The following is a 25964-nucleotide window of genomic DNA, read 5'->3' on the forward strand; positions in this document are numbered from 1 at the left end:
TAACAATCAATGGGGCAGGGGAACAGCCTATTATGGGTGGGGCCATCTCTGGGCTTGGTGGTCCTGGGTTCTATAAGAAATCAGACTGAGCGAGCCATGATAAACAAACCAGTAAGCTGCACCCTCCATGGCTTCTGCATTGGCTCCTGCCTCCAGTATCCTCCCCTGTTTGAGTTCCTGTCTGGATCCTACAACAATAAACAACAATATGGAAGTGTAAACCAAATAAACCCTTTTCTCCCCAAGCTGCTTTTTGGTCATGGTGTTTTGTCACATCAATAGAAACTTAACTAAAACAATAAATAAATAAAATTCAAGTCAGTCTTCTTACTAGTCTGTTCAAACTGTTTACCCTCTACCCACAAGTGATGATACCTCACTGCAACCTGCTTCAGGGCCTACTGCCTCCTTCCCCGACTAGAAGCTGTGGGATGGTCTCTCTGTCTTGGATAAGCGAACTGTTCTTGTGAAATAAGTTTTGTCTTAGCAGTATTTTGTTCTTTTTTCAGTTTTAGAAAAGGAAGCCACCTACCAAGGACACATGGGAAATAGGGAGAGCATCTCAGTGTTGAGGAAAGGGTGACATTATCCCTGTACATTCTGAGAAACTCTGAACAGGACCAGCAGTGGACTGAGAGCCAATGGGTCAGCAACTGTGGTCAGCATTGTAAGGCTGCAGTGGTTCCTGGCACCTACAACCGTTCCAAGATTAGCAGACACCATATATTCACGTACCCCACATGAAATGGTTCCCTCATAGAGTAAGGATGGCCCCTCGTGAGGCAGGGCAGTAGACTACCACATGGCTCAGGCTATAATTGCAACAGGACCATATTCAGGAACAATGAGAGTGACTTCAGGAGTCACAGAGGGACCAAGCCCAGTGGGGAACATTACCCAACCTTGGCACGTGAAGAGCTAGTCTATGACACACTGTGGTGACATGAAGAGCTAGACCGTGACTTGCTGGGATAAGATGCAGAGACAAACCATGATATGCTGACGTGAGGTACAGAGCTCTTGACATGCTGGGGTGAGGGACAGAGCTATCCCTTCCCACACTGGGGTAAGATGAAGAGTTAACCCATGACAGGCTAGGTTGTCCGCTATCTATTTATCATTATATCTATCATCCATTCATCATCCCTTCACTCATGCATGGCTCCTTCCATCTACCACCCGTCATCTGTCCACCATCCATCCATCCACCTCTGTCCTTCCATCCATCTAACAGACACTTTCCGGGCAACACCATGTGTAGCCGTTCTCCATCCCGTGACTGCAGAGCTCTGCCAAGCAGACAAGCGTTACCTCATTCAGCTTGCTTTTGCAAGTAAGTAGCAGAAAAGAAACAATGTAAATAAGCACTCTGCTCATCAGGAGAGGGCACACTGGATAAACCAAAAGTCTAGAAAAAGTTCCTCTCCCGGATGCTGAGGTGGGACCTGAAATCACAGAGAGATCTTCTCACCATCCCGTGCTGTGTGGTCTGAGCCCTACAACCACACCACCACCCCTGCCAGGTAGAACAGTGACTGGCTGCAGAGACCCCCATGCTGAGCACGCTGGGGCCTGCTCTGCATTTGAGGGGGATTACGGGAGATTTGTTTGTGTTTGATCTCTTGCCCAGCAGTCGATAAAATGTAATTAATTTTAAAACAAGATCCACAGCTTTGTACTGCACACTGGGATGCACTTGGTGAATGCACACGAGATGCGAGATGCTCGCTCTGACTCTGCTGGGAGTGGGATGTGTGCACGGCAGGCCCTGCTTTTACCTACACAAGAACAAGGCCAGAGCCTCCTTTCTGCACCTGGGGTAGCAGTTCTCCAGCTGAGGTGGGGACAGAGGTCACAGATACCTGTGAAGTCATAGAACCCATAGGATGTGGGACAGGGAAGCTGCAGAACAACACTGTGGTGTATGGATGGGTGTTGAAATCTAATCTCTGATATACTCAAAGTCAGGCAGGCTCACAGATGGGTTCAAATGCTTGCAACAAGCCGTGTGGGAGGGGTGTGGCAGTGAGGGAGATCCTGGAGAAGAGCTGACTGACAGAAGGCAGGAGTCCTGACAGGAGAGTTCTTAAGGAAGTCATCAGCATGCTGCTGGGTTCTTGAGGGGAGCTGTGGCTAAAAAGCCACATGTTGGCATCTTAGGTCTAAAAGCCACAGACTACCACAATCAATAGAGCCACTGAACTTCCCATCTGTGGGGCCTGAAAAATGAAGGAAAAGTGCTGGGTAGTGGTGGTGCACACCTTTAATCCCAGCACTTGGAAGGCAGAGGCAGGAGGATTTCTGAGTTCGAGGCCAGCCTGGTCTACAGAGTGAGTTCCAGGACAGCCAGGACTACACAGAGAAACCCTGTCTTGAAAAAAACAAAAAACAAAAAAAACCAAAACCAAACAAACAAAGAAAAAAAAAACAGAGAAAATGAGATTTAAATTGGTGGGTATTTGGTAACATTTAAACCAGTAGTGTTGGGTGCACTTGATGCCAACCAGGGTGGGGCTCACACCCCAGGCTTCAGACTCTTACATGGATAGAGACTGTGCCACTGGCTACCCACATGGATAGCCATTGAGATTTACTGAGGCTCAACCAAGTACAGTAATAAAAAGACCGACCAAAACATCTGTCATTCCCAGGAGAGTCGACCGCTAAGATCAGTAATGGCAGCACAGCCCTGGGGACCCAAAGTCCTAGCAAAATTTCACAACCACCTCTGTGGTCCAATCATGAGGTCATGAACAGCGTCCTGGTCTCCTGCAAGATTCACCTCCCCATACCAGAAGGAGGTGAATCCTCAGACTGACAACCATGGGGTTGTGCCCCTGCTCCATGAAGCCTCCTAAGACCAGTTGATTGGATGTTGTCAGAAGGAATCTGAGTTTGGGATTAGAGTATGAAACAGCTGCATTCTCTTGGCCAGCCTTAGGGCCCGTGGTATACTATCCAAACTGGCCCTCTCTGCTCTAAGCCGCAGTCCTATCTTCAGGCTAAACCGAACAAGACAAAACTTTCCACATCAAACATAGCTTAAGTATGAAGACACATAGAAAATGGTCTAGTCTGGGGGCTTCCTAAACCTTGAGCATGAAGCGGGCAATCCCACTGGCTGCAGAAAGTTCTGCTTCCCTCTCCCTTCCCCTGTAGCCTGTCACATCCCATCTGAGCCTCTGAGTCCACAGAACACTAAAACAGCTCCCCAGGGAGAGCTACCATTCCTCTTACTGAGGGCACTGGCATCCCGGGAATGCGGTGGGACTTTGAGGTGACAGGCAAGGAGTAGGGACTGTTGACATGATAGGGCCATTGTACCTTTGATGAGGCTCACTCATGATGACCAAGATGGTAGAACAACCATTCTCAATATCACCTTCCCTAAAACTCCGTAGAGACCCTCCTGCTGACCTTACAGAGGTGACAGACACTCTGGGAACTGGAAAGAGCTTGGGTGACAGACTGAGAAGACAGTTTGGTGCTGCAGCTGCAAGGCACTGAACTCTGTCTACCCCATGATCTTAGAAACTGACCTCAAGCCTCTGACAAGAGCCCAGCCATGACCTTAATCTCAGCTTGTAGAGTCCTAGTAAAGGACTCAGTTATGCCCTCTCGACTGTGGATGCTACAGATAAGAAATGTGGATGGTTTTAAGGTGTCAAATCATGTGACCTGTATACCTAATACCTAATGAGAGCTGCTCCCCGAAGAGGGACTTCACATACTCCTTGCCCTCAAGGATTCACAGCCAGGGGGAAAAAACAAAGAAAGCTCTGGCAGAACCCCAGGGTAGTGGAAGGCTGTGATGGACATGGAGCCCAGGGAAATATGAGGCATGGAACCTGGAAGAAGACCCAGATGGGATCAGCTAAAGGGAAGTCTGTCCCAGCCTTCTCAGTCTGAACTCAAGATGTCAGAGCTACTCCAGCAGGGGCTCTGGAGGGATAGTAGCCAGGGCTATATGCTTCAGGGCCTGGGAGCAGGGCTCAGGGATGGGCATATCTGTGGGTCGGGGCCAGCACAGCACCAGGCTACTGCTCATTCTCTGACCCAATCTCAGCCTTGCACATTCCAGTGTTCCATGCCTGTGGGAAATAAAGTCACTCCCTGTCGTAGAAATCACATTTGTCCTCGGATGTCAGGGACATTCTAGCTCCCCCTTCCTCTGCAGAGCCACTAATGTCAAAGGGATGATGAAGGCTCTACCTCCCCGGACTAGTGTTAAAGAGGAGAGGAAAGAATCACAGTGAAGGAGCCATGACTTTATGAAGACACATTGCTGGGGTGAAGTGCATTGGAGCAGAAAGGCCAAGCTGTGATGGATGGATCTAGTTCTAGCTGGGCGGGGCTCAGAAGAGAGCAGAAGCTGCCAGATGCAAGGCAGACAACCTGGCTGGGTATCTGGGGAAAAATATTAATGCCCCTGTGTTAGCAGAAATGAGAAAAGGGAAGGACCATCCTAGACGCACAAGAAGGGGAAATGCAGACCACCTCAGAAAAGCCAAATGGTTAAAAGGTAGCTGATGCCAACTGGTCGTGTGGGCAACACAACTCTGGTGACAGGAGGGAAGGCGTATAACAGCAAAGACCAGTATTGGACTCTCTACTGGCAGATGCACGCAGAGAGCTTAATCTCACGGGGACAAATGCCTCCAGAGTATTAGTAGAAGAATCTGCCATAAAACTTTGGAGACAGTACAAGTGCCTGTCTACAAACTAGGACATATCACAGGCTGGATGCCACAAGATGAGCGTCATGGGTGGCCTGGCAAATGTCCATCCAAGAACTCAGGGCAAGGGCAGAGCAGCAGGAACACTGCTTTTTGGGGGGGATATGTGGAGCGATCTGGAAAACAAAGAGAATGACAGTTCCCAGATTGGAATTTAAAGAGCTTCAGGGAGGCCCTGAAGGCAATGTCAATGGCTCTCAAAGTTACTGCAGCTCAAACCTAGACCACTGGAGCCTCCCTGCCCTCTGTAAGCTTGTAATGCTGGTAGGCTCTGGAAAGACTCCCAGTTTTAAAAGAAGGCCATAAGCCAGGCAGTGGTGGTGCATGCCTTTAATCCCAGCACTTGGGAGGCAGAGGCAGTTGGATTTCTGAGTTCAAGGCCAGCCTGGTCTACAGATTGAGTTCCAGGACAGCCAAGGCTACACAGAGAAACCCTGTCTCGAAAAACCAAAAAAAAAAAAAGTCATATCTAGATCTTTGCTGCCAAAGCCCCAGGCTTTGTCTAAGCCCCAGTTCAGCCATTAGCGTCAGTAGGTGTCATTCTCCAGGCTTGCTAAGAAGAGGCCTTCATTCCACCCCAGTGCCCTTCCTATGGACCAGAGATAATCCAGGGCTCAGTGGTATAGACCATAAGAGTAAGCTGTTGGCTCATAGCTCCATATCTACAGCCTATTTGAACTTCAGGATGCGCCCTGACCTGAGCTGTTCCGTGCCCCTTACTCCTGAAAGCCACTATCTATCTGACCCTGTGATAGGAAAGTCAGGGCCCATCCTGTGTAACTGAAGCCACCAAGGTCCCTGATGTCCTCACCCAGACCCCATCCAAGAGCTACCAATGTCTGATGCTTCTGAGATGTCCAGCCACAGAACCCTCTCCTCCCAAGCTTTATAGCTTTTTGCTCTGGGATGAGTGATCAGCATCCTAGAACACATGGACACACATAGTGCCCATCTGAAAAGATTCTTGGTGGTGAGAAGAACCCTAGAAAAAGGACAGAAGGCAGCACTCACCGTAGGGCCACTCTTGCCACTCCCTACATGACGAATCTTAGGTACAGGACTAGTGTGTCTCTTGGATTTGGAGGGTCCAAACCATAGGGACCTTGTGCCCCTAAACCCTCACCATAGCCAGGGATGCAAGTTGTCAGTGGGATGCCTGTAAGTTCATTCTCCAGACTCTGGTGGGCATACAGCTGAGATGAGGGGTCAGAGACCCTGAAAGGTTCTGGATAAAACCAGCAATACAGATTTGAAAGTTGAGTAGCTCAATGTCAAAGTGCACCTACCCCGGGTAGAGACATCCCTGTGATGCTTGCCTCCCCCCAGATGAAAGCTATGACTGAGGACATCCTGAGAAGCCTGGCCATGACTTCAGTGTAGGAGGAATGCCAAAGCAAGGGACTACTTTTTCTGACTGCAGTGACACCCTCAACTATACAATGTCTTGGCTTTACTTGTATTACTGAGGTCTTGGTGGCCTCTTGTGAGCCAAACGAGGCCTGGGCCGAGCTGAGCCACTACTGAGGATATTCTGTGTGACACAGTGGACATAAACAGGCAGAGTACAGGGACATTCATGCTGGAGTTGAACAAACCTGTCCTTCACAGAAGAGAGTATCCTTCCACAACCCCTTCCTCACAGTTCACCACAAAGCCAGGAGCAGGAGGAAAGCGAAGGAGAGGACCTCCTTCCATAGAGAGCTCAGCACAACCTAGCTTGAGAAAACAGACAGGGTTTGGAGAGCTGGTTCACATTCATAAGAAAGTTAGCATTCTGCCAGGGTACCCAAATGAAGCCAAGCTTTGGTATTGAAATGCCCACTGCACCAGGCAGTAGTGGTGCACACCTTTAGTCCCAGCACTAGGGAGGCAGAGGCAGGTGGATTTCTGAGTTTGAGGCCAGCCTGGTCTACAGAGTGAGTTTCAGGACAGCCTGGGCTACACAGAGAAACTCTATCTTGAAAAACCAAAAGAAAAAAAAAAAGAAATGCCCACTGCTACCCACTGTGGCCAACAACCCTGCTTAATGCTTTTCTAATGGCTGTACCCTTTCCTCTCCCCCAGACAGTACCCACTTCTGTGGATGGTTTACATAACAGGATTGAGCTCACAGCCTGAGTCCTGAGCTGCTGAGGGAGGCTGGAAATCTTTAGAGTTCCTCGACTTGTAGAAACATTCCCCCCACAAATGTGCCTCCTGCTTAAATGGCTTCTTTGTGTCTGCGTTGGTGCAGATTTCCATAGCTGCTGGCTTAGAACATGCTACTTCACCCTAAATCCATCGGCAATGACCCGTGTCCATCTGGCACATTCTGAAGTAGAGGATAGAACTTCACATGCCCCCTAACAGAAGCAGCACCCCTACAATGACTGAGTTGGAATTTCTCACCGAGTCTGAGTAAGAAAACTCAACATGATTCTCATTCCCCGGGTCAGGGTTAGGATGGAGCCACAGGATACCCCGATGATGAGCCTATTGGGAACTCCAAAGAAGGGCAGGACCTCCCCATAGTTCAGGCATCAAGGTTGGGCAGGGACCTCTCTGCATCAGGGCCTGGCCCTTATGCACCAAACACCTGAGGATCTTATTCTTTCTATTGAGGTCTTCCTAAGATACCCACTGCAGTTTCCTGGGAGCTGAGGCCCCTTTAACCAGCTGAACCACTGTTTGGGGGGCAGGCATGGAGCATTGTGTCTTTGTAAAGCCCTTGGCTGTCTACATCATGTGACTAGAACTGAAAACCCCCAAGCACATTCTATGTCCATACACGCACATGCACGTGCTTACGCATACACATAGCCCCTCAATTAGGTTCTCAGAACAAAGAAAATTCACTTTGAGATAATTTGCTGCCTAGATGCTGAAACAGCGAGCAATTTTTAAAGGGCACCTTTTTTTTTTTTTTTTAATTACAAACAGAATTAATGTGTTGCTCCTGGACCATTGGCAATAGCTTAGAGATGTGGCCACAGGCCCCATGATGTTGGTGATATCTGGGTGCTATTAGGAACTGAGGTTCCCAATTCTGCCAAGTAGGCCTCCTGCCTAGGAACCCAGTCTGTGCAGGGCTGTTGGGAAGGGCCTGGGATGTCAGAGTATTTATTAGGTGGGGTCTTTTTGTCAGTTTGAACTCTGGAGTATCAGCTGGACTCTGGGGTAGATACTAAGGTGTAGGCTGTCTTTCCCAGCTGGGCAAGTTGTATTTTTGGTACATTTCAGGCCCTCGCCTCTGAACAACAGAAGGACTTCATATATATTAGCCAGGCCTAGGCTTTTGGGGAACTAGAGACCACAACCTTAGGCTGGCTCTGGAGCTATGAAGTCTATGCAGGTTACCAACCTAAGCACATCTTTCTGCCAAGCCACGGGGATAATGGGACCCTAAGAGCTACACAGAGTCTGGACCAATACTCAGCTAGTCTCTCAACTCCACTCACTCGTGCAAGGAACAAGAAAGAGCTGACTGAGAAGGACGAAGAGTGTGTCTGGAACACATGCCCAGACCATACAAAACAGAAGTTTCTTTACATTAATGTAACATATATATGTGCAAGACCGTGATCCTCCAAGCCACCCTGCTATCCATCTGAGCCCTATAGCAGCCCTACCTACCACAGACGCTGCTTTCCCATGTCAGAAATCAGGACACTGAGGAGTAGAAAATTAAGATACCATCTGGAGACAACCCAGCTAAAAAGGAAGTCCTAGGATCTGAGCCCAGACAGTTCAGGATCAAAAGGAAAGGCAGACAAAGAAAGACAGGCAAACAGAAAGACACCATCAGACAAAGAGAAATAGACAAACAGGAGACAAACAGAGAAAGAATACAAGAGAGAAGAACTCAAAAAAAAAAAAAAAGAGCAGGAACCACATCACCTAAACCTGAAGAGGTAGATATTCTTGTTGTGAGGACCCCTACCTGACCTCCAGCTGCTCCATATAAGTCAGACCACTGCACGTCACAGCTGGCCTGCTGCCAACTTGGAAAGGCAGGCAACCCCATGGCCTACCTCCTTAGGCTAGTATAAAGGGTGCTGCTGTCACCTTGTGGCTATATCTGGTTCTACATGCCTAGAGCCCACAGGCACTCTGTTCACTCGCTAACACTGTCCTAAAGTTCTCTAGCGCTTAATACATACTCCCAGAAGACACTGCCATTGGCTCTGCTTCTTGCAGACTGCAGGGGTTGTTGAGATCCCCGATTTCTTGCCAGTTTCTCCAACTGTCTAGGGCCTGGTCCAGGGCTCTGTCCATCTTAATAGTTGTTTTGTTTTGTTTTGTTTTTTTGGTTTTTCGAGTCAGGGTTTCTCTATGTAGCCCTGGCTGTCCTGGAACTCGCTCTGTAGACCAGGCTGGCCTCGAACTCTCAAACTCAGAAATCTGCCTGCCTCTGCCTCCCAAGTGGTGGGATTAAAGGCATGCGCTACCACTGCCCGGCCCCATCTTAATAGTTTTGAAGAAAACTGCTCAGGTGTTTTCTACATGTGTAGAGGAATTTGTAATCCAGCAACATGGATGCTCTGGCAAGATTCCAAAGACTTTCAGGTCTGTAGAAGTTTGAACCTGGTTCTTCCTCCTGACACAATGCTCCCAGAAATAGGACTTAGACTCAATATGTTTACAAATATCTTGGCCATACAGCTAGGCTCTTCTCTGACTAGATCATAATTTACTATAACCCATTTACTCAAATCTACATTCTGTCACATGGCTGGTTATCTGTGTTCAACCATGCAACTGCCTTGTCACATTGGTCAAATCTGGGACCTGGCTCTATCCCAAAAATGCCTCCCAGATGTCCCACCTTCCATTCTACCCTTCTCTATAGGCCATAGGTTTTTAATTGACAGATAAGGCATCCATACAACACACAAGATGTTCCCTCTACATAGGTCTGTGTAATCCAGCTGGAATACAGTCACATCTTTAATCCCAGGAAACGGAGGCAAGCAGATACGTGGGTTCTAGGCCAGCCTGGTATACAAAAAGTTTCAGGTTAAAAAAAAAAAAAAAGGTCCAGGTACACAACTTAGATCCTAGTACACACCTTGAATTCCAGCACTTAGGAAACAGAGGCATACAGATCTCTGAGTTCTAATCAGTGGGTGAGTCAGTGAGTTAAGAGAACAGTGCAGAGAGAGAGAGGGTGTTGGGGGAAGGAGGAAGAGGAAGAAGAGGAGGAGGAGGAGAAGGCAGTTTTATTGGGACAGCTTTATAGAGACAGGTTGCAAGTGAAGACAGAATGAGGCAAAGAATGAGAAGGAGCCAGAAGATTAGGACAGATTGCTAGAGTTAGTATGAGGCCAAGCAGAGAGATTCAGTTATAGAAGCTGAGAGAAGCCGCTTTGAATCAGTCAGCTTGGAGAGGCACTTGGCCCAGAACATCTGAGTTGAATGAACCAGCCAACCAGAATTTAGAAAGAGCTAGAAAAGGTGAGGTTATAGTAAGTCTCAGAGGCTGAAAACATTCTAGGCCCAGATTAGATTGTAAGGAGGCTAGTCTCTAATATGTCCTTTAGTAGAATTGAGTGACAGATTCCAACCTGTTTGCTAGTTGCACAATCACAGGCAGGTATCAGTTCAGCAAAGTAGCAGTGTGCTATCCTGAAGAGTTCTACTTAAATGACCCCTCCATTTGGTACCAGGTCTGAAGACCCTGCAATGTCTGTAAAGGCAGGTCTCCAGTCCTGGTGAAGACTGGCTTTGACAGGATACCATATGGGCCCCAAACATGTTTCTCAGGAGAGAGGATATCCTGAGGCCGGTTAGACTGCCTTTGTACCTACAACACACACACATACCACATACAGACACATCAGGCTACACACACATATCACACATCACACAAGCAAAGCTAACCACCTGGGCAAATTATTCGGTTAGCAATAGGTATTATATTTGCATACTTTGTGAGAGCCTCAGTCCAGGACACAACCATGTAACTGCAGACCTGTAAAAGTAGCTTTTATTCTCCTGATGTAATTGTATCTCTTAGACTTACTGCCTCCAGTAAGTTTACTGCCAACTTAGGCCTAGCCCTGGAAAGTTCTAGACTCTGTACAATCTAATCTAGGCCTAGAGTGTGTTCTGCCTCTGAGACTTACTGCTGAATAAGCTCGTCCTTCCTAGTTCTTTCTGATCTCTGACTAGATGGTTCAACTCAGATGTTCTGGATCAAACTTCTCTCCACACTAGTTCAGTGTAGCCTCTCTCAGTTTCATACTGAATTGCTCTACTTGACCTCATACTAACTTTGGCAATATGTTCTACTCTTCTGGCTCCTCATTCTCTGGCTTGTTCTCTCCTCAGCTTGTCTCTGTAAAACTCTCCTGGTAAAACAGCCTCCTTTCTTTTTTTTCTCTGAACTGCTCTCTCTCTCTCTCTCTCCTCCTTCCCCCACTCCCACCCCCGGTTTTTCGAGACAGGGTTTCTCTGTGTAGCCCTGGATGTCCTGTAACTCACTTTGTAGACCAGGCTGGCCTTGAACTCAGAAATCTGCCTGCCTCTGCCTCCCAAGTGCTGGAATTAAAGGCGTGCTCCACCACAGCCCGGCTTCTGTACTGCTCTCTTAAGTAGCTTCCCTTTCCTCTCTCTTCTCGTGAGAGTTGAGCATATCCCATTCTGTCAGGTCTTTCTCTAATTTGTCACTTTGCCACTCAATTGGACATGACTTTTAAACATTTAAACTCTTATAAACTAATTTTACCTTTTTTGTTTGGGATTAAATGTGTCTACTTAGGGAGTCTCTTTATTCCAGCCAGAGAGATTAAAGGTGTGTGCTAAGGGTTGAGCCACACCACAATTAGGAACAGGTTTTTCCAGTAAACAACACAATCTCAGGGTTCACAGTGTGATCAAATATCCTGCAACTGGCACCTGGGGCCTTGCTGTGTGAGTTCTATCGTGGCCCTTAGCTGGCCACCACACTGGGCTCAGAGCAGGATGTCATAGAACATGAAGCTCCCAGTGGCTCAAGCCTGGTCTGGGAGGTCTTCACCCCCCAACCTTCCACCCAAGCAATAGGTGACACTGGTGCTACTGGTCAGACAGACCCCAGCTGCAGATACCTAGGCTGATGAACAGGGAAAAAGGCTAAACCTTAGGGCCAGGTCAGGCCTCGGGGGTCCCCTTGTAAGTTGCTCTGACCTGCTTGCATAGGCTCAACAAGAGGGGAAGACAGTCTCCTCTCCCTCCAACAGCCCTTCACAAGCCCCACCACCAGCCCGTCTACCTGAAGCTCTACTCACTGCTGCTGTATGAGAACCCCAAGACTGACCCACAACCCCACCATGTCAGGTCCTGGTTATGTGCCCTCTGACCTTGTGCTGTGACTCTGAGGTGACTATACTATGGGTTCTCTGACCATGTGTTCTGAGGGCTACAAGTTCTTGGGCACAGCCCAAGAGTCCCGATACTTGGAAGGAACTGAAACCCAGCTAGTCAACAAGACTGGAGATGGCTGTCTCCCAGCTCCCTCCCTTGCTCATCTAGCCTTTGAAGGATCTCCCATTTCCATACAACAAGCCAAAGGCTTTCCTACACAGGGTAGAAGGCAATAGCAAAGCAGATGAGCAGGGAGAACCTAGGGATTCTGAATTGAGAAGACGTCTGGGGAGGTGAAGAAGTAGGTTCAGAGGTATGGGCTGATCAAGGACAGTGAGTCCCACTTCACTCTACCATGGAAAGGAAGAGCCTCTGAGAACCTGGAGAACTACAGGAAACCAGAAGAGGGCACCAGCCTCCTTCCCACTGCCCGCCACACCCAGTGGTGCAAGGGTAGCTCAGACCCCTCTCTCTCCCCCCTCCTTTAGTGTTCTTGCCCATCCTTAGAACACAAGGCTGTAGGAATTTGCCTTCTACTTTTCTCACCAACGTAGAATGGGCTCTGCAGACAGGAGGTGCTCAATAAGGGCCTTGGCAGGAAGGAGACCACAAAAGCGCAGCACCCTAATACCCCAGATACCCACTGAGACTTCCGTTCCCCTCCTGGTCTAAAGGCACGTAGGGAAAGCTCAGACCACACCCTGGGGGTGGAGCTAGAGTGGAACTCTGAGTTCCTCAGTCCTGTGTACAGAGCCTGCTGATGGGATTCAGGTCATTCCCGAGATGAGTTATTTACTTAAACAAAGTGCACCACGGAGTAGGAGTTGGAGCCCTGTAGAAAATGGAGGCCTGCCACTTACTGGGAATTGGCTTCTTCAAAATCTGTATCACACAGGCTTCTGAGAGCTATGATAGGGTGCACATGCTAACCTTGTCAGCACAGCTGCAGCCCAGCATGAGCTGGTGAGGAGAAAAGCCAGAGCCCAGGGTAGAGTACCCCCCACATAGACCCAGAGAGTCTCCTGACACACTGAATGGGGGATATAAAAGGGGGAAGGAGGCTAGGGTAGTGCTGTAACACACCTGTAATCCCAGCACTCAGGAGGCGGAGGCAGGCAGATCTCTGAGTTCAAGACTAGCATAGTCTACAGAGCAAGTTCCAGGACAGCTAGAGCTACACAGAGAAACCCTGCCTCAAAAAAACCAATCAATCAATCATCAATCAATAGAGGAAGAAAAGCTGAGCACAGTAGCACACACCTGTAATTCCTCTGTCATTAGAGAGGCTAATACAGGACAGCCTGAGGAGGACCCTGTCTTGGTCTCAAGAGAGAATCCCAAAGGCAGACCTGGGGGAGAGTGGGGAAGCAGAGTTCTGAAAGATGAACAGGAGCCTGCTGGCTAGAGGAGTGCAATCTCAGAGCAGCAGTGAGACCCGAGGAGAGACGGTGAGCCAGAGGGGACACATCTGTAATCTCAGCACTGGAAAAGGAAGGGCATGAGGGTCTCCAGTTTGAAAACAGACTGAGCTGCAGACAGTTTTTTGAAACCCTATCTCAAAAGAGGGAGGTGGCAGGCATGGTGGCACTTGAGAGGTAAAAGCAAAAGCAGGCAGATCTCTCTGAATTCAAGGTCAGTGCTGATTATATAAGGGACTTCAGGCCAGCCAAGGCTACATGACAAAACCCTGTCTCAAAAACACGAGGAGCACTAGAGAGCTGGCTCAGAGGTGAAGAGCCCCTTGCTGCCCTTGCAGGGGATCTAGGTTCAGTTCTCCGCACCTGCATGACAGCTCACAATTATCTGTAAATCCAGTTCTAGTGGATCCAATCCCCTCTTCTAGTGTCCACGAGTACCAGGCATGAACATGGTATACATACATACATACATACATACATACATGGGAAACACATACATTTTTAAAGGGTGGGGAATGCAGGTTCTTTATCTCATCATGCTTGGGGGAGGTGTTAAACCAGGGCCAGCAGACAGAAACTAAGAGAATCAGAGGCAGACACATAAAGACAGACAAAGACACAGAGACCCAGAGAGGAGAAAGAGGTGACATCATAGGATGGTATCTGCCTTCAGGATATGACTGACTGCTTAAACAATTGTCTAGATTTCCCAAGATGCTGCAGGGTCTATTATCAATGCATATGAAACTTAAAAAGGGACATTTCTCATGAATTACACCAAACACTCTGAAAGTGCTAGAACTTATTCCCAGTCCCATAGTTACATGTATGGTTGACAAGCAAAAAGCTTCATTCGCTCTGTGGTCATACTCCCTTCTTCTGTCCTTCCCTAGATGAGTGTGGCCAGCACCGTGTTGTCACCAGACCTTGTCACCAGCTGGCTGGGGACTGACACGAGGGGCCAGATTATAGCTTGATCTATGGAAATCTTATCACCCAAGTTTCACATTAGCAATGCCTGCCCTGAGTGTGGCTCTCCTACAATTACAACAGGGATGGCGTCAAGGGGCCCTGGAACTTGTGTGGTCTGGAGGAAGAGCCCAAGGGTTTTTGCAGTGTCCTAAGGGCCACACCCTCTGCTCCTTGAGCTCACAGTGAGGTGCTAATTATGTGTCAGGAGGTCCCACCTGACTCCAGATCTGCTGAGCTGTGATCACCGGCTTTCAGCCTCTAGAGAGAGGATCCTCTGTAGCCTGTGAGCCACCATCTGTGGCACACTGCCTAGTGGCCCACATGGACTAGACACAGACAGATACCTAAGCACTTCTAGGCAGCTGGCTAATATACCACTGTCCAAGCACCAGGTTGGCAGAAGATAGAAGCATGCTGGCCAGCTCAGTGCATACCAAGACAACTCTTAGGCAGAAGGCCCAAGGTGGCTATCCTATCGCTCACCCACACACACATCTCCCACTCTGAGTTAACTATCATTAACCTTGAAAAGTCTCTCAGCTATTGAGGTATCTATCTGCTTTTTCCGGTTACGATAAAATTCCCTGACGTAAAACAACTCAAGAAAGAATGGGTTTATTATTTCACTTATTGGTAGTGTTTTGTTTTGTTTGCAACAGGGTTTCTACATAGCCCTTGCTGTCATGGAACTCAGTGTGTAGACCGGGCTGGCCTCGACCTCACAGAGATCCATCTACTTCTGCCTCCAGAGTGCTGGAATTAAAGGTATACATACGATGCCTGGCTCAGATTCACCAGCAAATGTGGGAACTGCCTGTGGGTGACAGGTGATGGTTTTTCCACTCCCTGGGACAATTGACACATTTAGCGTCTGTCTCCTCATCTGTAAACTGGTCCAACAGAGACAGCTGTCTATAGGGTTGAAGTGTGTGTGTGGTATTCAGTTTAGATACTACAATGGAAACTTACTCACAGGCAAGTGGTGAGTTTCACGTGGAAATACACAGAGCCAATCGGCTCAGGACATCAGAAAGGCCCAGAGGGTACATTTGCCTACCAGGGACAGCAGTTTCCTTTCCTGCCAGTCAAGAATGTAAGGACACCACAGCCCTTATCAGGGAGTAGAGTTGTGACATATGTCAAGTCAGGAGGCCTCCTAGTGAGTCTCCTTCAATCCTAATTAGATTTTGTTGTAAAGAGATAAAAAGCTGTTACTTTGTATCAGCAAGGCATCTTTTTCAGCCGGGATGAGAGGGGGAAGTTTGGAGAGGGTTGGAAGGAAATGGCTAGGCATTAATGGACTTCGGAATAAAATCCTGACAGATCCAAATTGATTCTGAAGCCTGAGAAAATTGAGTTCAGAGAAAATTAGATTTATGCACTGTAAAATGTACCTGCCTCTTGGTATCTACCAAAAGCTGTTAAAATGGTAATCTTTAGAGATGTATGGAAATTGTGTGTGAATAGACCAGTGAACCATCCAAGGAGCAGGCTGCCTCTGTGGAGACATACACACGTAGCAGTATCACAATGAATAATAGTATACAGCAAATACTGTGTGTTTGTTCAAAGCATGTAGAAGTACGTGTGCTAAACTGAAGGCTCCTGGTATCTGTCCCATGTGAATGCTCTCAGAAACCTTGGGAGTGTGAGGTGCAGCATGAACCCATCAGTTCCTGGGCTGTGTAGCTTCACTTTCCCTTTCAGCTGAGCCCAAGTTGTTTCTCAGGAGATCTCAGGAAATCTGTGATTTGCTACTCTGTTGAGGATGGAGACAAAGAAACCCTCTTCCTAACCCTTTCACCCCAGGAGAGTCCACCAGCCTCGCAACTCCTCTGCGGACAGACCCTGTCTTGTTCCTTTTTACAGTTTCTCAGGGACCTAGAAAATGACTTTGGGACATGGCTGTAAAACAGCTTTGGGTCTTTGTTCCATGAATGGGACAGACACACTCCCATTCACGATAATTATCAATCAAGCTGGGCAGTACTGAGCCGAGTAACAAACAGCCCTCACACTACACTGAGCGCATAAAAGTGTGCTTACATGCCATTCGAAATGAAGGTCAGCCTTTCACTTTTGCTCTGTGACCACTGAAGACCAGAGACTGAGAGTAACACACACTCCCACAACCACCAGAGCAGATCCACACCCAAGCCTAATATTTAGAGAACAATAAAGCATGGTCCTCCGTCCTTATCTCAAAGGAGACCAAAGTGTCTGCAAACTGCTCTTAAAACCCCTAGAGTCAGCATCTGGGCCAGGTCTACTGCCTTTGTCCAAATGAGATGATCCTTAAATTGCAGGAAGAAAATCAAGTCAGTGGGAACCTGTCACAAACTCAAGACTTGGACTTCATGCTCACAGCTGGTACCCCTGACCCCATGAGGCTTTTGGAGGTGGGCCTGTAAGGATGGTGCTCAGACAGGAAGAGAGAAGGACCACACAGGAAGAAAGAAGGACCATTTGCGCCATCTCTCTTCTCTGTCTCTCCCTGTTTCTTCTCTCTGTCACTGATTCTTTATCTCTGACTCTGTCTCTTTATCTCTGTTCTCTCCCAAGCCCCAGAACCAGGAGTCAGAAATGCCTGATATTTCAGCTGCTTGCTCTGTGGTGTTATAGTACATACCCTGAGCTGGCTGAAACAGATGCTAAACCAACCCAGCCTGAACTCCTCCTTCACTGTATAAGTAAGCTCAGGCCCTCCATGAAGACCTCCTGTGGGACATGAATATTGCAGAACCTGAAGGGATTCCCCCTGCTGTGGCCTCCATCTCTCTGTGAAAATCACTTGCTCATAAACTTACCACTTCTGGGAAAGGGAGAGAGACCAGAGGTGGGAGTTGCAGTACATGAGATTCTGCTCTGAGCCTGAGATGTACAGCAGGGAAGAATAAAAATCTCAGGGAAAACAACCTGTTCTCCTGATTGCCTATTATTCCCTGGTTGCAAGAGGGGAGGCAACAACAGAGTCTGGTGTCTGCAAGTTCTAGGACAGTGGGAGGGGTTAGCAAGGTAGAGTTAAGAAGGACCCATAGGAAAGCTGACATTTGAAGAATATGAGAACAAAGCGATCCAAGGGGTTTGGAGAATGGTATCTCCAGCAGAGGATGAGACAGTGTAAAGACTCTGAGACAGAAGTAGCCTGGGTGTTCAGAGTACAGCCCAACACAGCTGGAGGAGAGGGAGAAAATGGGATAGGGACACCGGAGGCAGGAGGTGGTCATAAAGACAAAGTTGAAGCCGGGCGCACGCCTTTAGTCCCAGCACTTGGGAGGCAGAGGCAGGCAGATTTCCGAGTTCGAGGCCAGCCTGGTCTACAGAGTGAGTTCCAGGACAGCCAGTGCTACACAGAGAAACCCTGTCTCGAAAAAACAAAAAAAAAAGAAAAAGAAAAAAAGAAAGAAAGAAAGAAAGAGAGAGAGAGAGAGAGAAAGAAAGAAAGAAAGAAAGAAAGAAAGAAAGAAAGAAAAGAAAAGAAAGAAAGAAAGACAAAGTTGATGGGAGGACACTGTAGAGCCATGAACAGCAAACCCATGTGAGGCGACTTGGGTCTTTCATGGAAACCTCTCTGGTTGTTGGAGGCAGAGCATGGGGTGCAATGGTCAGTTACTGCTATCAAATACATAGTTCCTGAATTAGCCACATAAGACACATAGGAATTCTCAAGAATTCTGTGGATCAGGAACTAGACTAGGTCCAGCCAGATCCTTGAGATCAAGGCCCAGGTGTCAGCTGGGTCTGGGGTATCTTCTGATGGCAACTAAAGAAGGACATGTACCTTTTCCTCACACGGCTCTCAGCTGGGCCAGTGGCTCTGACCCCAGATGAATGTGCAGAGCTACATCTTCCCATAGCTATCTCCTTAATTCTGTTTTTGCTTTTCAGTAGTAACCTCAGTCTGCCTCCTGCCTTCCCATGGACCACAGGAAAGTACAAGTACCAGCAGGTTAAGCTGTGGGGCCACCAAAGACAATGAACACAAGAACTAGACACAAGCTCTTATAGCAGTGATCTGTACATGATATAGCAGCAGCTGGGGGAAGCAGCCAGACTGTATTTTATTTATTTATTTATTTATTTATTTTTGGTTTTTCGAGACAGGGTTTCTCTGTGTATTTCTGGCTGTCCTGGAACTCACTCTGTAGACCAGGCTGGCCTCGAACTCAGAAATCCGCCTGCCTCTGCCTCCCAAGTGCTGGGATTAAAGGCATGTGCCACCACCGCCCGGCTATTTATTTATTTGATACTGCAACCAACAGGACCTGACAGACAAAGTAAGCAATGTCCAGCCTTTGGCATAAGGATGGGATTGCCACAACCGGAAATAAAAACAGCCCAGCCCCACCCTGGAAAGGTGTACTCCCATTTAAAAGAGTTAGGGAGAGTATCCTAAAATCGGTTCTGCTTGGCAAAGGTTGACAGATCTCAACAGAAACACCCACATCTAGCTCGATACCCAACACTAACCAAAAGCAGCTCTCCTGTCAGTAAATGAGTAAAGCTCTACTTGGGGAGGGCTGCCAGTGCCTGAGCTTCTGTCCAGCCCTAACCAATCAAACCTCCCACTAATTGCTTTAGAGAAGAAGCAAGGCAGAAGGCTCCTTAATGGGGCTTTAAGGAGAGAGACAATAGCCCCACTCCAGCTGTTGCCCGGGGCAACTGTACAAAGGGCTCTAGCTCAGGCAGAGATTGGATTACCGGCCTGTTTATTCATCCACACACACATTTATCCTGAGCCACCCAGGGTGGAGAGGGGATTTAGCAGCTGTGTCACAGCCCATGAATGCAAAGATGAATTTATGTGGGAAACACGCAGACAGATGACAGGAATTCATCTCTGTCAGTTTCCGCTTCCTCTGTGACTTTCCCCTTCAAAGCGCTACCTGAGCTAATCTGCTCAGAAACCAAAAGAGAGGCTAATTCTGTGAGGAATTGAGTCATACCTGGCTTTAGCTTCCAGGATCTCCTGGAATTTAAGGTAGATTTGACAGAATTCCCATCTCCCGCAAGGGATGCCCTACTTAGGAAAAGGAGAGCCTGGCACAACCCCACATAAAATGATAACGCATCAAACTCATCTCTTACACTGGTCCAGGTTCCCCCAACCTAAGGACAAGACACCAGGCCTTTTTACAGATCTGCAAGGACTCAGTTTATATTTTCCCATGTTACCTTCTTGGATTAGCATAGCAGGGCATCTGCCACTGCTGGAAATGAACTGACAAACAGACTCTCTGCCCCACCTTGTGTTCTAACTCTAAAACTTCCAGAAGTCAAGACCTTGATGTTCCTCTAGGGAAGGAGGAAAGGAAGAGGTATCCAGGTGGAAGAGTGTGCAGACAGAAGGCTGATAATAAGCAGGGAGGTGGCAGATCAGCCATTGCTCTGGCTGGCCTGGAGGTACCAATTTGTGAAGAGAGCTTTCAGGCCTGTGATGGTTTGTATATACTTGGCTCAGGGAGTGGCACTATTAGGAGGTGTGGCCTTGTTGGATTAGGTGTGACCTTGTTGGAATAGGTGTGTCGCTGTGGGTGTGGGCTTTAATACCCTTGTCCTAGCTGCCTGGGAGCCAGTATTTTGCTAGCAACTTTCAGATGAAGACATAGAACTCTCAGCTTCTAATGCACCATGCCTGCCTGGATGCTGCCAAGTTCCCGCCTTGATAATAACGGACTGAACCTCTGAACTTGTAAGCCAGCTCCAATTAAATATGATCCTTATAAGAGTTGCCTTGATCATGGTATCTGTTCATAGCAATAAAACCTTAACTAAGACAAGGCCAGACAGTATCATGGAGAGGCAGAAAACATGTCCTGTGCAGACTGAGATGGGCTCAGAGAGTCCCAAGGAGAATGTGGACACTCAACAATATACCCTGGAAGGAAGGAAGATTCTGGTGTCTGGGAACAGATCAAACTGAGGCCGGGGTGCCCTGTGTCATGGCCAGAGGTCCTATGCAGCTCTGTCTAATGTTCCTTCTTTAAAACACCCAAAAAGGACTCCATAAAGATGAAGGCGTCCTGCTGGACCCACTAGGATAGGACTCTGGGACCTCCCATGAGCAATCTGTGGTGCAGCTGGCCCCTCCTTCCTGCCCCAGCTTAAGGCTTAAGTCCCACCCCAACCCACACACACAACCGCACAGTAAAAAGTCCCACAGGAACTGTCAAAAATGGCAGCTTCTGTCAAAATGGTAATACCACAACACCTCGGCCTACTGCCCTCATGGAGCTGTCCACAGTGGAGTCACCTTCGTTTCTGCCTCAGCCTACAGCCTTGGTGAACCCCACAGAAGGAGCTGTCACACAGGAGCTGTCCACAGTAGCAGCATCACTTCTCCAAGCTTCCCCATCAGCCCCACAGTGATGACGCCTCAAGAAAAGCCGGCTGTGACCAGGATGGACTTCCCACCCTAACACATGGGTGGGGGGAAAAAAACACACCAAACCCTGAACACGAAAACCCACTAATCTGAGTGTCCCACACACAAAAAAAAATCACCAATCCCTAAGACCCCTCAAAATCCTATGCAAGTCATAAGTCATGCCTTTTGCCCAGTTTCCTGTTGTTCACTTCCAGGAGCAGAGGGTAGCCATCCCTGGATTTGTCCCTCCTCCTCTTTCTCCTCTTCCTCCTCCTTCTCCAGTAAATCTCCTTTATGAGATTTACTGCTTGATGTGCCTCTCATCGGAAGAAGATAAGAGGAGAAGAAATGAAGGAGTGGGACTGAGGCTCCTGAGTTCCTGAGCCCAGCTGGGGGTACCCTCTCCTGAGAGCTGCAACACCTGCTGAGGAGGCCTTCTCTCAGAGCTGTGTGATTCCTGGACTCCCAAGCCCTAAGACACCTTCCCATCCAAGCAGGAACACTGACATATGTTACCCTGAACAGGCCAGCCAGAGTTCAAACTCAATATGTAGACAGAGATAACCCAGAACTTCTGGTTCTCCTCTCACCTCCTGATTGAATCAGCTTGGAGAGGAATTTGAGCCAGGACAGCTGAGTTAAACTAGCCAGTCAGAGATCAGGAAGAACTAGAAAGGGTGAGCTTACTCAGCAATAAGTCTCAGAGGCTGAAAACATCCTAGGCTTAGATGAGATCGTATGGAGGATAGAAGCTTCCAGGACTAGGCCTAGGTTAGCAGACAGAGACTCCACCAAATGGGTCTCGACACTTGCTCCCAGTCCGATCCTTAGGTCGCAGGGGTCAGAAGCAGTGAAATCAGAATAGAAGTCATGGGCAGAGCAGCCAGAGGCGATGGGAGCAGGAGGGTAGTGGGAGCGCAACCCGGGGCACAGGTAGAATTCGGAGGGAGACCAGTGGCAGAGGTCCAGGAGGTAAAGCTGGAGCCCTCAGCCACCCTGATGGCACTCACAGGACCAGTCCTCACACTCTGACTCGTAAGGAGCTGGGCTCTTGGGACCAGCAGAATCTCAAGTGCTCCCCAGGGTCGTTTACATCTAGCTTGGAATCCCTAAGCTGCTCCGGAGCCCTGGGGCATCTGCAGCCATGCGAAGCAAGATAGTTTCCACCTTCAGCTGGCCAAGCTTCGCTGCAAGATCCTTATTCGAGACAGGTGGGCCAAGCCATTGACCTGCTGGCCAAGTACATCCGTGTAGAGATCAAAGACCGGCAGTGGAGATGCACGAACGCTAGACCTTCCTCCAGCAGCACCTCGCGGTGGTGAACATGGAGGACTTGCTGGAGGACATCCAGATTGTACACACCGCAAGAGTGTGGACTTCCGACGCGACGTGACAACCATCATGGAGGACGAGATTGCCAAGCTTCGCAAGCTGGAGGTCTCGGGAGAAGGCCAAGGCAAGCACCGTGAAGAGGTCAAGGCCTCGGTCAGCTCCAATGTGCAGTTGGTGTTCAAGGGGAAGACATACAACCAGCTGCAGGTCATCTTCTAGGAGGACATGGAAGGCAAGATCCGTGCTGGATGCCCCAACGACGACATGGGCTACTGCTTGCAGCAGTTTGCCTGCACACATGGCCAGGGGCAGGATCCGTGAGCGCCAATAGATTGTTCTTTGGTAGAAGCTGTTCAAAGTGAAGCAGAAGCAGGGCCTGCGGTTCCCAATCCTCAAGTCCGAGCCTGCGGATACACACAGCTTTGGGTCTGAGGAGCCGGCCCCCAGTACGGGGCCTTTGATGGGACCCGAGGGGCTCCGACACCCAGAGATGCAGAGGCAGAGGCCAAGGCAAACCGTGAAGAGGTGCTGATGGAGAAGGACCTTCAGTGCCTGGCAGGCTACGACGCAGGGCGCTACAGCACGCAGCTGCTCACCACACAGGAGCTGCCGCTGGACATGCACCTGCGGGAGCCTCCAGGACCACGCACCAGCAGCTCCAGGCCACAGGCGACGCGAGCAGGACGAGGCGCAGTTCAGTGTGGAAACACCGCTGGGCAGCCGCGCAAGCCACGCTTCTTCAATCGCATGCACACCGGCTTCGAGTGGAACAAATACAACCAGACGCACTAAGGACTTCGACAACCCGGCGCCCGAGATCATGCAGGGCTACAAGTCAACAGTTTCTACCCAGACCTCAGCCTCAAGCGCGCCATGCCCGAGTACTTCCTGAAGCCGGGCGTCCACAGCCCCGACTTCACCATCCTGCTCTTCCATGCCAGCCATCCTACGACGACATCGCCTTCAAGATCTTCAGTCGCGAAAGGAGAGCTCCACGGCGTCTCTAACAGTTCGCTAGCAGCACCTTCCAGCTATGGGTCCACTTCAAGCGTTGCCGCTGCCGCTGCCGCTGCTGACGCCCATGCTGGGCTGGCCGCTGCTTGGACAGCTCCCGGGTGGGAAAGCCAAGGGGACCCCCGATGTCAGCCATGGCCCTTCAGGAGCCCCGCCAGTCCAGAGAAGATTTCAACTGTTTCTCTGAAAAGATTGCTTTAGGGGGGAGACATATCTAGTTTCCACGGACTTGTTCAGCTGTGGAATGTAGTTTTAATACGTTTAAAGTTTGAAATCTCTCCACTGTGATTTTGTAAAGGTAAAACAAAGTACTTTTAAAGAGTGAAGACGAGCTGGGTGGTGGCGGCGCACGCCTTTAATCCCAGCACTTGGGAGGAAGAGGCAGGTGGATTTCTGAGTTCGAGGCCAGCCTGGTCTACAGAGTGAGTTCCAGGACAGCCCGGGCTATACAGAGAAACCCTGTCTCGAAAAACCAAAAAAGAAAGAAAAAAAAAGAAAAAAGAAATGGAAACAGAGGCACAGCCAGACTAGTGGTACATTGAGTCTATGAGAACACATTAATTTGGGGCTGGTGAGATGGCTCAGTGGTTAAGAGCACTGACTGCTCTTCCAGAGGTCATGAGTTCAAATCCCAGCAACCACATGGTGGCTAACAACCATCTGTAATGATATCTGATGCCCTCTTGTGGGGTGTCTGAAGACAGCTACAGTGTACTTACATATAATAAATAAATAAAAATTTTAAAAAAAAGAAAAAGAGTGAAGACATGGGAGCATAACCATTATTTCCAGGAGGCAAAAACCAAGTTCTAACAGTGAGAACAATTTAGTGTTTCTAAAATCAAATGGGTACCCGGGAAGGTACAAACTTTTTTTTTTTTAATTATCCTTAACAGTTGGCAATTATTTAGTAGCTTTCTTAAGACTGGGACTCTGTTAGGTCTAGATTTTAAAATCATAATATTGAATTGAAGCTATTTTAGTAATAAACCTTTTTTTTTTTTTTTGAGACAGGGTTTCTCTGTGTAGCTCTGGCTATCCTGGAACTCACTCTATAGACCAGGCTGGCCTTCAATTCAGAAATCTGCCTGCCTCTGCCTCCCAAGTGGTGGGATTAAAGGCGTGTGCCACCACTGCCCGGCAGTAACAAACTTTTTTTTTTTGGTTTTTCGAGACAGGGTTTCTCTGTGTAGTCCTGGCTGTCCTGGAACTCACTCTGTAGACCAGGCTGGCCTCGAACTCAGAAATTCGCCTGTCTCTGCCTCCCAAGTGCTGGGATTAAAGGCGTGCGCCACCACCGCCCGGCTAGTAACAAACTTTTTTGAGATAGAGTTTCTCTGTGTAGTAGCCTTGGCTGTCCTGGGACTCTATCTGTAGACCAAGCCTGCCTTGAACTCAGAGATCAACCTGCAGATAAGGGCCACCACATCTGGCCTATATTATAGGGGGTGGGATGTTTGTTTTAAGAAAAAATGTTTTAGAAATTTTTTTAGATTTATTTGTGTATGAGTGTTCTATCTGCATGTATATCTCATGCCAGAAGAGGGCAACAGATCACACTATACATAGATGGTTATGAGCCACCATGTGGTTGCTGGGAATTGAACTCAGGACCTCTGGATGAGCAGACAGTGCTCTTAACCCCTAAGCCATCTCTCCAGCCCTTAAGGAAGTTTAAGTGTGTGTTTAAGTATACATGTGTTCAGGGCCCACTGAGTCAACCGTCCAGAAGAAGGCACTGGAGCCCCTGGAGCTGAGGTTACAGCTGGGGATCATAAGTGAGAATCAAAGTTGAGTCCTCTGGAAGAGCAGGAAAAATTCTTAACAGCTGACTCATCTCTCCGGCCCTATTCTGTTTTTGTTTTGAGATAGGGTCTAACGTTAACCCAAACTAGCCTCAAACTCTCTATGTAAAGGAAGATAACCAAGACCTTTTGGTTCTCTTTCTTTCACCACCTAAATGCAGGAACAGGCTACCATGCCTGACTACTAACTGCATTCAGAATCCCCTGGGAGACACCATTTAAGATGTCTAGAGCATTTCCAGAGGAAATGAACTATTGAAATAGAAAGAACATTGTGGATGTGGGATGAGCTAGAGTCCCAAAATTAATAAAAAAGGAAATGGAAGAAAGCCAGCCAAGTGCAGGCATGCATCCTCTGCTTCCCATTCCACAAATGTGTCAGGGTGTGAAGACTCTCAGCTGTGTGTTACCACTGCATGGAGATGCCTGCTCTCAAGTCCTCCCACCACGGTGGGCTATATCCCAGCAGCTTGTGAGCCAAAGCAAACTCTTCCTCCCTTAAGTTGCTTTTTCTTTCAATGGGGTCTCTATCTCTCTCTATCATGTACATGACCTTGAACTCACAGAGATCCACACATCTCAGCTTCCGTGTGCTGAGGTTAAAGGCATGTGCCACCACATCCACCACTCCCAGCTAACGTTGCTTCCCTGTTAGGTATTTGGTAACAGCAATGAGAAAAGTAATGATTGCAATAGCTCCAGAGATGTAATAGGGTGAGATAACTGTGTGGGATCTGGGGGTTACTGTCCTTACAAGAGGTATACGAAAGCAAACTTTGGGCATGGAGCACACGTGTGACCTCACTCAAGGTCAAGGCTGGAAAATTGTCAGTCACAGGCTACCAGGGCAACCATTGCAAAATTCTGTAAGAAGAAGAAGAAGTAGAAGGAGGAAGAGGAGGAGGAGGAGGAAGAAGAGGAAGAAGAGGAGGAAGGAGAAGAAGAAGAAGAAGAAGAAGAAGAAGAAGAAGAAGAAGAAGAAGAAGAAGAAGAAGAA

General features: G+C 48.4%; 1 pseudogene; it reads left to right on the forward strand.

Moving 5' to 3' along the window:
* LOC114629402 overlaps nt 1–23155 on the forward strand; it is a 41037-nt pseudogene extending 17882 nt beyond the window's left edge.
* Nucleotides 23156–25964: the final 2809 nt, after the last annotated feature.

The sequence above is a fragment of the Grammomys surdaster genome, unplaced genomic scaffold (assembly GCF_004785775.1).
Source record: "Grammomys surdaster isolate TR1022 unplaced genomic scaffold, NIH_TR_1.0 309, whole genome shotgun sequence".
Classification (NCBI taxonomy): Eukaryota; Metazoa; Chordata; class Mammalia; order Rodentia; family Muridae; genus Grammomys; species Grammomys surdaster.